General features: G+C 36.8%; 1 long non-coding RNA gene across 1 annotated transcript; it reads right to left on the bottom strand.

Annotated features, from left to right (window-relative positions):
- Window positions 1-1,528: 1,528 nt before the first annotated feature.
- LOC131639110 (uncharacterized) lies at window positions 1,529-2,698 on the bottom strand. The gene is made up of 3 exons (XR_009294869.1): window positions 2,261-2,698; window positions 1,798-1,864; window positions 1,529-1,666 (listed from the first exon to the last, which is right to left on the bottom strand). It is a non-coding gene; the product is annotated as an uncharacterized LOC131639110 (long non-coding RNA).
- Window positions 2,699-13,980: the final 11,282 nt, after the last annotated feature.

The following is a 13,980-nucleotide window of genomic DNA, read 5'->3' as shown; positions in this document are numbered from 1 at the left end:
AAAAAGTAAGAATATCCTTTCCACAGGGAGTGTAATAACTTATATTGATTTGCAAAACTATATTTTTTTAATGAGCATGAGCAAAAATAACAATAGTTGGTGGTTGTCACATGTTCAGGTTTGAAGTAAACAATGATAGAACCAAGTTTGGTTTGAATAAATGAAATCACTAATGGATAATATGTTGACAATGATCCATTAATATAACTTATCTATTATGTGTATATAATGTGATATGTTGTGTCAGATGAGGCGGAATGTAGTCTCATGGTGTATTCCTACAACATCATAAGAATATACAAGAAAGTAAGGAGACAAATTCATAAGCCTCATATTTAACGTTAATGCATGTTTGGTTTCATTTCGAATGTCCCCTATAATTGTAGCTCTGTATGCCTAAAGTAGCTAATCTAGTGAATATATCTATCCTACTATTTTCAATCATGTTTATCATAAGTTTCACTTGTTGACGGATTCCTCACATCAACAAGCTTTTTATTTTCCTAAGATAATTAACCAGAGAATCAAATTTATAACAATAAAATGCATGATAAAATCAACCAATAATATCACATCAAATAACACCAAATATTTTGTTATATTAACTTCGCATTGCTCAACATAAAAGAGTTTATCTCATGATGAGCTTAATACATACGTCAACATTGGTTCCTAAGCTAAACATTCTTAAACACATGATGAAAAAGAAAGAAAAACCTAAGAGTAACTTCTTTGTCTTCTTGCAATCTTCAATAAATAAGAGACGAGTTCTCTCACGCTAGATACCGGTGCCTTATAATTGAGAAGAAGAGAAGAGAAATTCTCCAACTTGATTTAGCTTCCTTTCACACAAAATTCTACCAAATGCTTCTTTGAGTCCAAAGCTTTTTCATTTCTTCCAAGGGATCCTTTTTAAAGACAGCTTCCTCCAGGGTTTCGTGAGGTATTGAATCATGGGATTCTTGATTATCCATCACTTTTGCCCCATGAGAATTAAAATATTCCCTTTATTCTTTGTATTTAGTAACACTATCATATGAGGTACACAGCGCATGCGGAGGACAAAGCGTCTGATGGCAGAATTTTTGTGCAAAGGGGACAAGTCGCGTGTTGTAGTGGTTGTATTATTTTGCAGTCTTTGGTCTTATAGAGCTTTGATCTTTTCTACCTCTTTGTAACCTCCATTGCATTTTACAATTAGCTGAAAAATTGGGGTTAAAATAATGCTCCCGTTATGTTGTGCCAGAACTTATTAGAAATTAGTCCTACACATATAACAAACACATAAAAGCTCGTAAATGAAAACATATATTGTGCTTTTTACGAACTTACTTAAAACAACAAAAACGAACTTAAATTACTCTAACGCATTAATTACTAACAAGATTAAATCAAGTATTAAAGGCTAGAATAACTCACACGTATTGAGTTACTATTAATGAATTTAGAAACCTTTAGTTGTACCTTAAGTTTAATCATCCATATTTTTTCTTGATTAATGTTTGGATAAAAATGAGATGTGTGGTACCCGTAATAACTTCTTTGCTGCGAAAATATCTTGGGTTTGAAGAAATAGCATTTCTACTTGAATATCATGTGAAACCATCCCCATGTATGGTCTCTCATTAGTTGTCCAATTTTTGACAAGCTCCTTTTCCATTTGCTTCTGTAAATCTCAAGCAAGGCACATAAAAAAAAACGTTTCATCAAGTGGAATTCCTGTAACTTCTCCTACACTATTATTAGTATTGATGGAACAAGTAATGCCACTCCAAATCGTATTAGTTTTAGTGGTACCTTCCATGCCTCAGTAGGGAATGACAATGCGGTTCCTTTATATTCATCCCAAACTCTTTTGAACAATCTAAGGTTACAATTATTTAGTATAATCAGCAAAAAGAGTTATTTGAAAGATCCGTTCTAATACAAACCTATCCTTAAATAATAAATTGATATGAAAAAAATAATCTAACATGCAAACTAAGAAAGAAGAATAAACATAAAGCATGAAATACATAAAGTAAAAAGATTGAGTTAGAGAAATTGTACGACGATATTCATACCGGTTCGGTGTGTCGTCCTCGTTTTCATTTAATCTAGTCTCTGATGGTACAATCATAAATTATTGTTGTCTTCCATTTATAATAATTAATTCAATATTCTTTTTACATATGATAATCAGAGATCGAAGATGAAATACTTAGAATTTACTACTAAACCATACAATTCTAATTGTTTTTTTTAACTACACGTAACTCACATCTTTCAGGATCTTGAGCCGATACATTTTCACAATCTTCAAGCACTCCATCATCTTGTTCCGATATAATTTTCACTTGATTCTACCATGATTGCGTTGTCTGAATCTTGAACTGTTGATAGATGCTAGAAACTCCAAAACCTCTTGGAAATGACTTCTTTTTTTTCCTTCAATGAAGTTTAATTTCTAGAAATCCACAAACCTAGTTTTTTTATCGGAAAAATCTTCACAAAAACATTAGAACAACTAATGAATCACCTCTCACCAAAAATCTCTTTCCTAGAGTTGAGTAACACTGATACTCTTCAATGGTGTTTAGTGTTTGAGGTAGAAGATAAAGTTTCAGAAAATCTCGGTAAACAAATTTTCTCAATTAAGAGATTGACACTAAAAAAAAATTTCTTCAAGTTTTATCTGAGAGAGATTTTTGTGTGAATAGTGAACACCAAAAATTTATCAAAGTTTATGAAAAATAAAGAGAAAAGGTTGATATATATGCTGAGATAGTGCACAAATATAGTATAAAAATTGTCAATTGATTCTAGTGAAAAGCCATAGTGCATGATTTAAATATAAGGAAAGAGTGATATGATTCAATTAAAGAAAATCTAAGAATTTCGTTTCGGTGATTCGAATCATGACTCGGGTCATTTTTAGATCATCAAATTAGGGGGGGGGGGGAACATGAGGGAGCATTTTTATATTGGATTTTTTCTTTATGAGCAACACACCTTGTGAGAGACACACATATTCATTCAAAATTTTAAGGTATTAGGTGTGTGGATTCTCTCACTTATAAATGCTTAAGTGTCCACTTTTCTAATCAGTGTGAGACTTCCCCCACACTTTGTTTCTTAACACTTTTAACTCACACTTGCTTTTTCTCAACACGCCCCTTCAAGTGTGAGTCAATCCAAATGTCATCCCTCAAGTGGAAACTTTTTCATCCGCATACACTTGTACGCTCGTTGACATTGCCTCCTACCCACCACCATGTGGGAGGAATTTTGATACAAGTGAGTCAGTCCTTCACTCGAACTAACGACTTAAGATACCATTGTTAAGTCATCAATTTGGGGCGTCACCATGAGAGAGCATTTTTTTAACAGGGCCTTTTATTATGAGCAACACACCTTGTGAGAGACACACCACATACTCACCTAAAATCTTAAGGTGATAGGTGTGTGAGTTCTCTCACTTATAAAGTGCTCATTCTCCATTTTTTAATCAATGCGGGACTTCCCCACACTTTTTTCTCAACACTTCCAACTCACATTTGTTTTTCTCAACACTCTTACTCAAGTGTGACTCTATCCACAATACTCTTTCCCAAACAGAAACTCTTTAATCCACACACACACTTGTACCGCCGTTGACACTCTTTCAATAAGACATACCTTTTACCCACTACCATGTGGGAAGAACTTTCGATACAAGTGAGATGGTTCTTCAATCGAACCAAAGGCTCCTAATACTACCACTGTTAGGTCATCAATTTAGGGGTTAACATGAGGTAGCATTTTTCAATGGGATCTTTTTTTATGAGCAACACACTTTGTGAGAAACACACCACATACTCATCAAAAACCTTAAGGTGATAGGCGTACGGGTTCTCTCACTTTTAAAATGTTCATTCTCCACTTTTCTAATCAATGTGAGACTTTCCCACACTTGTTTCTCAACACTTCCAACTCGCTTATTTTTCTTAATAGTCATGTGATCCGAATCACACTCAATCATGATATTGATCACTTTTTTCTAACTCGTTTTAAAAACCAAAGATACGTTCATGATTCAAATCAAACAACTCTTGATCGGAATCAAAACACACTTTTGATTCAAATCAATTGTGGGCGTGATCTGAACCACGTTTCTAGAACGAAATTCCATATTCTCAAATTTGCTCATGATTTGAATCAAGACTTATCATGATTGAATCATGTTTCTTGAAACCAACTATAGAAAAATGAAAAACTTCATTATTCGAATCAAATATTTGCATGGTTTGAATCATGATGAAGTTCAAAACATTTACTAATGTTGATCTCCTAATTCACATCTCTTTTCCTTCGAAATTGACTAACATTCTTAAAACTGACATTGCAAATAATTATTTTTAAAATTATTGTTTTATTTCTCTCTCTTTTTTAATCTTAGCATTGTAAACAAAACAAAAATATATTGATGAAATTAAACCCTTTACATGAATACGAGATGCTAATTTGGTAAATTGTTTATTAAGTAACTTATGTTCACATTACATAAACAAAGTTAAGCAAGATAAGTGGTGAAGTAGTACAAGAAAATATCATAATACGTGCATGCACCTTGTCTTTTTCATCATCAAATCTTGAACCATCTCCAGCTAAGGACAATGAAACCGTGCAATAAGCTTGACATATGGTCCCAAAACATTACGTGCAATTTAGCCAGCTCTGAATTTTAGACGAGGTCAAAACCATTCTATTCATGGCCCCACAAAAGCTTCACTTTAAATTTGTTGGTTGCAAATAAATATGACACTTGCTATTCGTTATCATGACTACGGATCAGGATCACCGACTCTGAAAAAAACACAGCAACATGTTGGATTATATAAGGAGTTCGAGACTTAGAGCATCATCATAATGAGCTTTTAAGACCACACAACTACATTAGGCAATGTTTGAGATATAAAGTGGTATGATAATAAAGGATTTGTTTGATATAACAGTTTTATATTTTAAATAGCGTTTTATTTTATATTTTATTATTTTTCTTTCATTATTATTCTGATAAATTTTAATTATTTTAAATATATATATATATATATATTTAATTATTAATTAAGAAATATTTTTTATGTCATTTTACATTTATTAGCTAATTTTCATATAACATTTATTAGCTAATTAAGAAATATTTAATTATTAATTTTAATTGTTTGATATAACATTTTTTTGTACATATCAAAAACCTAATTTTCATTGGCAACTTTTTAGATATCATACCTCATGCATCAGTCATCGCACTTCATGCATAAAAACAAATCTCATTCAATTATCATGCATAGCGAATCATGTGTGGCGCTCACCTTCAGCTTCCATCGGCACTATAATTTTTAAATCCAAAACGACTAACACCGTTTGGCACCCGTAAATACAAGTACTTGTCTAGAGATGTTCAAAACGTTTTTCTTTTTCAGAATCTGATGCTCACTTGGAACTCATTCAATTTCAAATCCATTTCTTGTCGGGTAATCAATTTAGTTCAGTTCTCGTATGAAAGTAAAATCCAATTCTCGTCTGATAATTAATTTAAGTTCAGTTCTCATCTAGCAATCAAATCATTTTAAAGACTAGTACTCGCCTGGAAATTAAACTATTTTTAAGTCCAGTTTTCGCTTGACAATTAAGTCATTTTTCAAGACCAATTCTCGCGTGGAAATCACATCCATTAACCAAATACATGATTAATCAACCATTACATTTCATGCATATATCCATAGATGTGGTATACTACGCCATATAACCAAAGGCATATCATGCATCATCAAATACATCTACACAAAGCATGCATACATAGCATAAGCCAGGATTTTATGACCGCTTGTGGTAATTTAGAGTAATTCCCCAGTTAAACCGGTTACGATTTCCCAAAAGGGTTTTTATCTTAGCAGGAATGCTTAGTGGTTTCACCAATAGGTAATTTCCCCACAGGGTCTCCTTTCTGGGATTTTTTCCCTGTCGATAGTCTTCTTAAATGATCTAAACCAATCACTAGAGGGGCTTCCCCAATGGACCTTGGTGATAGGTCTCTCCGTTGGAACTTCTTGTGGCATTTTTCCAGTTAATACTTTGTGAATCTCTTGTTCAATCCTTTGTTGATCAACTTGCTAGTTTTAGTGGCTGAAGTAACTAAATATCTCGTTTTGTCATTTAAAAGTAACATACTAACCCGAGAGTGGGTGTTGACCTCTCATATCCCTAGCGAGTTTCCTTCTTAATCTAAGCACCGACCTTCGGATTGATGATGATCAATTGGACTTGATCTAAGCATTCACCTTTGGATTGGAGATGATTATTTTGTCACGATCTAAGCATTAACCTTGGGGTTGACGATGATCTCATTTATCCTTGATCTAAGCATCAACTCTCAAGTTGTCGACGATCACCTCTTGTAGGTCTAAGCACCGACTCTTGAGTTGGAAACAACATATCTTTTAGATCTGAGCATCAACCTTTGGGTTTATGGTGATAAGTTTGTCTTGATCTAAGCATCAACCTTCGGGTTGATGAAGATCTCCTTTATCCTTGATCAAAGCATCTACTCTTGAGTTGACGAAGATCACCTTTTGTAGGTCTTAGCACCGATCCTTTAGTTGGCGATGACATGTCTTTTAGATATAAGCATCAACCTTTAGGTTCACCAAGATCAGTTTATCTGGATCTAAGCATTAACCTCTAGGTTGAAGACGATCTCCTTTATCCTCGATTTAAGTATCAACTCTCGAGTTAACGACGATCACCCCTTGTAGATCTAAGAACTGACCCTTGGGTTGATGAAGACCTGTCTTTTAGATCTAAGCATCAACTTACGAGTTGACGACGATCCTTTCCTGTTTGATATAAGCATCAACTTATGAGTTGATGATGATCATTACTAGTCCTTTAGATCTAAGCATCAACTTACGAGTTGACGATGGTCCTTTCCTGTTTGATCTAAGTATAAACTCTCGAGTTGACTACAATCCTTTCTTGTTTTATCTAAGCATCAACTCTCGATTTGAGGAAGATCCTTTCCTATTTGATATAAGCATCAACTTTTGGGTTGACGATTAATTTGTCTTGATCCAAGCATCGACCTTCGGGTTGATGACGATCAATTTGTCTTAATCTAAGCAACTACTTACGAGTTGAAGATGATATTTTCCCGCTTTGGTCTAAGCATCAACCATTGAGCTGACAAAAATCAATTTGTCTTGATCTAAGCATCAACCTTCAAGTTGATGATGATCTCCTTATCCTCGATCTAAGCATTAAACCTTTTGGGTTGACGATGATCTCCTTATCCTAGGTCTAAGCACCGACCCTTGAGCTCACGACGATCGGTCTTGTGGGTCTAAGCACCAACCCTTAAGTTAGTGGCGATCTTGCATCCTATCTTATCTAGATGTCTTCTTATTATTCCATATTTCTTTTCATACCTTGGTGGTTAAAATTTTGTGTCCTAATATTAAAAAAATCAGAATGTACATAATTTTTTTCGATTTGTCATCCATGTTTCTAATTGGTCTAAATTTATCATACTTGTTTTTTAATTGGTCGTAATGTGTCATACTTATTTTTAATTGGTCACAATTTGTCATACTTGTTTTTAATTGGTCACGATTTGCCACTGACTTGTTTTCCTTTTATGTTAACCTAAAAAATTATTATAAATAAGAGTCCAATTACACAGTAGAAAAACACAGAAAAAAATCAAAAATCTCAAATCTCTCCATTTCTATCTCTCACGTATTTTTAGAGAAAATTCACAAAATAAAACTTAATAATCACCATCTTCTTCCATAACTATTTTCAATACCAATTACAACAACAAAAAAAACTTCATATCCCATTCATCATAAACCACATTCACCCCCTTCAATTACCTTCAATTTCATAACCCCTGCGCCAAGGTCGTCTCAAGTTTTAGGAGGCCCTGTGTAGATTTGTCACAGTTTAACCATACAAAACCAATAGAGGCCCTATGTACTCATGATTTAACCTATCAAATATTTTATGAGACCCTATTTAACTATAATTTAATCCTAACAAATTCGAGGCCATTTGCGGTATCCCGCTTTGCACACCCTTAAAGACGGCCCAGCAGCCCGCGCACTCCCATTGACGATGACGCAAAGGCTCCACGCCACTCGTCTTCCAACCACCGCGAGCCCTCCATCACGGATTTGAAAAATCAATTAAAATGGAGAGATGGATATGAGAATGTTGCAAATTGTTGTTGTTGAACGAGGAGAAGAAGTTCGAAAGAGAGAGGTTAGTTGTATTTTTTGATTTGCTTTTTCCCTCTCTTTGTTTTATGTTATTTCTTTTTTTGATATTAAAATAATTAAATACCATGTGTCGTAATATGGTTGGCTCTGCTGTTTTGTTGAATTTTTGAAAAAAAAATGGAGAAGAATGATTAGGGGGCGCATCCCCATAGATTCTTTTTTATTATTTCATTTTTTATTATTATGTTATTTGTTAAAATTAAATTTTTAAAATTTTGCACTCTTAATTAAAAATATATTTATATTAATTTCTTAACTCTTCAAAACGTTTATATTAGTCTTTTTCGTCTTATTAACAATAAAAAATTTAAAATTAATTATTAAATTTATTGTTAATTAAAAAGAAAAAAAAAACTAATACAAAAAACTAATATGTTTTTTTTTTTTTTTTGAGTAAGCAAGTTGTATTAAAAAGAGAACTAAGGGTTCTCAACACCTGTTTACATCAAAAGAGCGGAAGAAACCCCTCACAAAAAAATCAACAAGAGATTACAAACCGATTTGACACTACGAAATAAAGAACAAAGGATCTTTGTTGAATTCGTAGAAGCCACAAATAGGATGAGTAATATCTCCTATAAAAGCCCACTTCCACACCAAAACCTTGATGCTCCAAATAGTATTATCCACATTCCACACCTCATTCCGAAAACACACACCATTTCTATACAACCAAAGAGACCATAAAGTTGCTAACCAAACTACTCCTAATTTACCTTCTTTAACTTTCTTCATTTTACAAAAAGGACAACCAATCCAAAAAACCACCCAAACAATTCTCCTCCATCCCACCATAAGGTTTGCCTATCCACCTAGCCATTGAAGACCAAACCAAAGCAACCGAAGGACACAAAAAGAAAGAGTGCATCATACTTTCCGGATGAAAACCACAAAAAACACACTTGGAAAAATCTCCCGAAAAAGTAATACCTTTCCGAAGCAATAAATCCTTTGTAGGTAGTCTATTAACCAAGACCCTCCACCCAAAAGCCTTAATTTTAAAAGGAACTTCCATTTTCCATATCAAGCTCAATGCCCCATCAAATTTATTTGAAGGACCAAACGGAATACGGAACCCGGCAAAAAACTTATAACAAGAAGCAACGGAAAAGACACCATCCGCTTCGGCCATCCACTCCACGGTATCGGACTCTCCACTACCCGGACCGCGGCCTTCCAACAAAACCCCCAAAGAAGCCAAATCCGAAACCAAATTATGAGCGCTCAAATCCAACGGATTGATCCCTAAATTCCCCCACGACCACACTCCATCAACCCATCCTCCCATGCCCGCCACCGCCACTCTCTTCAACCCCGACACCTCAAACAAACAAGGAAAAACCTTCTTTAAACAACAAGAATCCAACCATGAGGCTTCCCAAAACGGAGTAGAAAACCCATTCCTAACTCTAAACCGACAAAAAGACTCCATAGGATCTCTCTCCCCATAAACCCCCCTCCCTCCAATAGACACCAAATCCCTCCACCAAACGGAACCAAATGAAGGAGAAGAAAAAGAAGAAAAAGAAGGAAGAGAGGAAGAAGGAAAAGTACCTCCACATAAGATCTTCATGTTTAGATCACCATATTTTGCTTTTAACAAATTGAGCCAAAGCACATCCTCACCTCTTAAGATTCTCCATCTCCATTTATTCAAAAGAGCCAAATTAAAATCCGAAATATTTTTAATGCCAAGACCCCCTTTATCCACCGGAAGACAAACATTCTTCCAACTAACCCAACTAATCCTCCTTTTTTCCTCCATACCTCCTCCCCACAAGAAGTTACCTTGTATACTAGAAATTTCCTTAGCCACCGTTGCCGGCATCTTATAAAATGACATAGTAAAGATGGATAAAGAACAAATAACCGATTTCAAAAGAGTAATTCTACCGCCCAAACTAAGATACCGATTCTTCCAACCCATAAGACGCTTCTTTAATTTTGATACAAGCGGTTTCCACGTGTTAACCTTTCTCGGATTACACCCCACCATAATTCCAAGAAAAGAGAACATCCCCTCTTCCAACTTACACGAAAGAACATAAGATGCCGCATCCAAAAAATTCTTGCTAACATTGTAACCGATCAATTTACTCTTATGATAGTTTATGCCCAACCCCGAAACAAGTTCAAACGCCCTTAGCACCGCCTTGAAAGCCCACACTTGTCTCCAAGAACCCTCCCCCACCAAAAGAGTATCATCCGCAAATTGAAGGATATCCACCCCACACTCCCCATTGATATTAATGCCATTAAACTCACCAATCTCCATCGACTTCCTCACTAAGCCCGCTAACCCCTCAACCACCAAAACAAAAAGGAAAGGCGACAATGGGTCACCTTGCCTCAAGCCTTTCTCTACCTCAAACTCCTTTGTAGGACTTCCATTCACCAAAACCGACATCTTGCTATGAAACACCAGAACATCCATCCATCTCATCCACTTAATGCCAAATCCCATCTTTAACATCATAAATCTAAGGAAATTCCAAGAGACTTTATCATAGGCCTTCTCAAAATCTACCTTAAACAATAAACTCCTCCTACCATCTCTCTTGACTAAATCCACAACCTCATTAGCCACAACCACACCATCAAGAAGTTGTCTACCCGGCACAAAAGCATTTTGAGACGGAGATACTATTTCATGAAGAACCCTTTTCAACCTTCCCGCCAACAACTTGGAAATAGCCTTATACATGCAACCCACCAAACATATTGGCCTATAATCATCCAAAGAAACCGGGTTCGAGATCTTCGGAACCAAAGACAAAAAAGAGGAAGAAATAGCTTTACTAACCTCACCCCCCGAGAAAACATAATTGAAGAAACGAACAAAATCCCTCTTGATAAAGAACCAACACTTCTTGATGAATAAGAACGAATATCCATCCGGCCCCGGACTTTTAGAACTACCACAACTCCATATAGCTTCCTTAATTTCATCTTCAAGAAAAGGAGTTTCAAGAGAACAAGAAGCACCGGATGAAAGTCTCTCAAAATTTATGCCCTCTAGCAAATATCTTTCGGTATCTTCCTCCACATATTTACTAGAAAAATGCCTCCACACCTCACTTTTAACATCCTCCACCTTCTCAATTAACCCACCGGGGGAAGAAATCGGGCCAATATGATTTATTCTTCTCCTCTCCTTTACCACCCTATGAAAAAAGTTACTATTCGAATCACCTTCATTAAGCCATTTAAGCCTAGACTTTTGAACGAGCATGTTCTCCTTTATTCTTAAATTTAACCAAAATCTCTTGTTTGCCCCTTTCCTTTTCAAATTCGCCTCTCCAAAGAGTTCTTCCGAAGCAAACTCCAACACCTCATCACCCAAATTTAACTCTCTCACACTATCTTCAACTTCCAAATCAAATCTACCGAACACATATTTATTCCACCAAACCAACCTTTCTTTCAATCTTCTCAATTTTTCTTTAAGGACAAAATCACCCCTACCCTCCACAACCATACCATTCCACTCTTTCTCAACAAAAGGAAGGAAAGAAGACAAAGAAAACCATTCGTTATTAAACTTGAACGGTTTTGGTCCCCAATTAACAACATCCGCCACTAACCACACCGGGCTATGGTCCGAAATATCTCTCTTACCAATAAGTTGCCCCACCACACCCCACTTATTTACAATGTTGTTAGATATCAAGAAGCGATCAATTCTACTCATAGATCTCCCATCACCACTAACCCACGAAAATCTCTTTCCTTTACAAGGAACATCCACCAAACCACTCTCCCCGATAAAGCCTCCAAACAAATCGGAGCCAATGTCTCCTTCGTAATTCCTCCTACCCTTTCTTTCACTAGGACTTTTAGTAGCATTGAAATCCCCTCCAATAATCCAATCCCCGTCACACAACCTACGTTTCAAGTCTAACAAATTTCTCCACAAAGCTTTTTTCTTCTCCAAGTTACAAGACGAATAAACGTTTACAACATAATACACACCTTCCTTCCACACAACTTTGTTCCCCAAAAAGCCTTCACCTCTAAAACTAGATATAACCTCCACCCTATCCGTCCTCCAAAGAGAAATAATTCCTCCCGACAAACCTTCCGAATTAGAAAAAGAAAAGCCTATTTCCGAATTACTCCATAAGCTTTTGACAACAAACTCCTCCGTATTTGATAACTTTGATTCTTGAATAAAAAACATATCCGCCTTCCCCTTTTTTATTATGTCGGTAATCCTCCTTCTTTTAAGCGCATTACCACACCCACGAACATTTAAGGAGCCAATAATCATTTGAAACCGTTTGTGAACGCCGACTCCGACTCCCTTCTCTCAAGAGCCACCGAAGATTCCCCAACCACACACTTTTTATAACACCGGTTTTTAATTTTAGAGACACCCAGTGCTTCAACCGCACCTTTTAGTCTAGCCTCATCACCAATATCCACTTGTTTCCACTGGGAAGCATTATTTCTATTAATAATGACATTTTCAGAAGAAGAAACACTATGGGACAGCTCCACACAATTAGAAGCTACACCATCCACCGCTCCTGGAATTGAATTTAAACCCTCCAAACAAAGGACACCCTTCTTCCTAGTACCCACAGACTTCCTCTTCCTTCCATACGTCTTTAAATTCATAAACTGCTTCCTGCCCAGACCACCCCCCAACACCAACATCTTTTTAGATTTAATATTCCTGTTAACAGCCCCCCTAACAGGACCCGAATCACCCACCCCCACCTTTAAATCCTTGCCCACAGAAGAAGAAAATTCCACTGAATCGGAATCTACAGCAGCTGCCACCACATAGGAGTCAACCTTCGCCGCAATTATCGCATTGTCAAAAGCCCCTTCCAACCCAACACCAGCATCACGCTCTGCCTCTCCCAATCCCTTGACCAGACCACCAACACCACTGAAGCTGCCGCAACCTCCTACATCCTGAACCGCCTCAACTAATTCCCTCCCCACGTCACCAGCTTTCCCTTCCACCACCGCTTCAACACACTGACTCCTTACAACCGGCGCCTTACCAAAATCAAGATCCTGCCTCGCCGAAGAATCCAAACTCCTCTCCGAACCTAACGACAAATCATCAGACCCAAACTCCTCTGACCCAACCGATTCAGACGAATCTGAATCCACACACCGATTAGATGAAACTCCTTCGTGATGCCCGTGCCACACACGATGTTCCTGAAAGATAGCCAGACCAAACCTTTTGCCACCTATATCAGCAACAACATTAACAGGGATCACCTTAGACAAGCAAACTTTCACCTGGATTCTCGCCATGTCAAAACGACTCCCATTCGCTGTACTGTCATCGACTGAAATGAAATCGCCGAACAGCATAGCCAAAGCCACGAAGAATTCAGAGTTCCATGCGGTCAATGGAATTCCAAACACATTCAACCACACCACACGGAACGGATCAAGTTCCTCTTCCTTCCACTTATGCACCACTGAAAACCAGTCACACCACCATTTCTCTCCATCCGCCAAAAACTCCTTCAGAACGCCCTCCTCCTCTTCCTCCAACAAGCACTTGGTTGCTCCCATCGGCGAGACGCGAATAGCAAAGAAACCCGCCCTCTCAATCTGCATCTGTATTTTGTGAGCAGACCCAGGGCATCTGAGAACACCTACTAATGCTTTAGAAAACCTCATTCTCGTCTCCTTCTTCGGAATGAAATTGATA

This window comes from Vicia villosa, unplaced genomic scaffold (assembly GCF_029867415.1).
Source record: "Vicia villosa cultivar HV-30 ecotype Madison, WI unplaced genomic scaffold, Vvil1.0 ctg.002532F_1_1, whole genome shotgun sequence".
NCBI classification, from domain to species: domain Eukaryota; kingdom Viridiplantae; phylum Streptophyta; class Magnoliopsida; order Fabales; family Fabaceae; genus Vicia; species Vicia villosa.
Note: the sequence above shows the minus strand (reverse complement) of the source record. Positions and strands in the feature narration are given on the sequence as shown.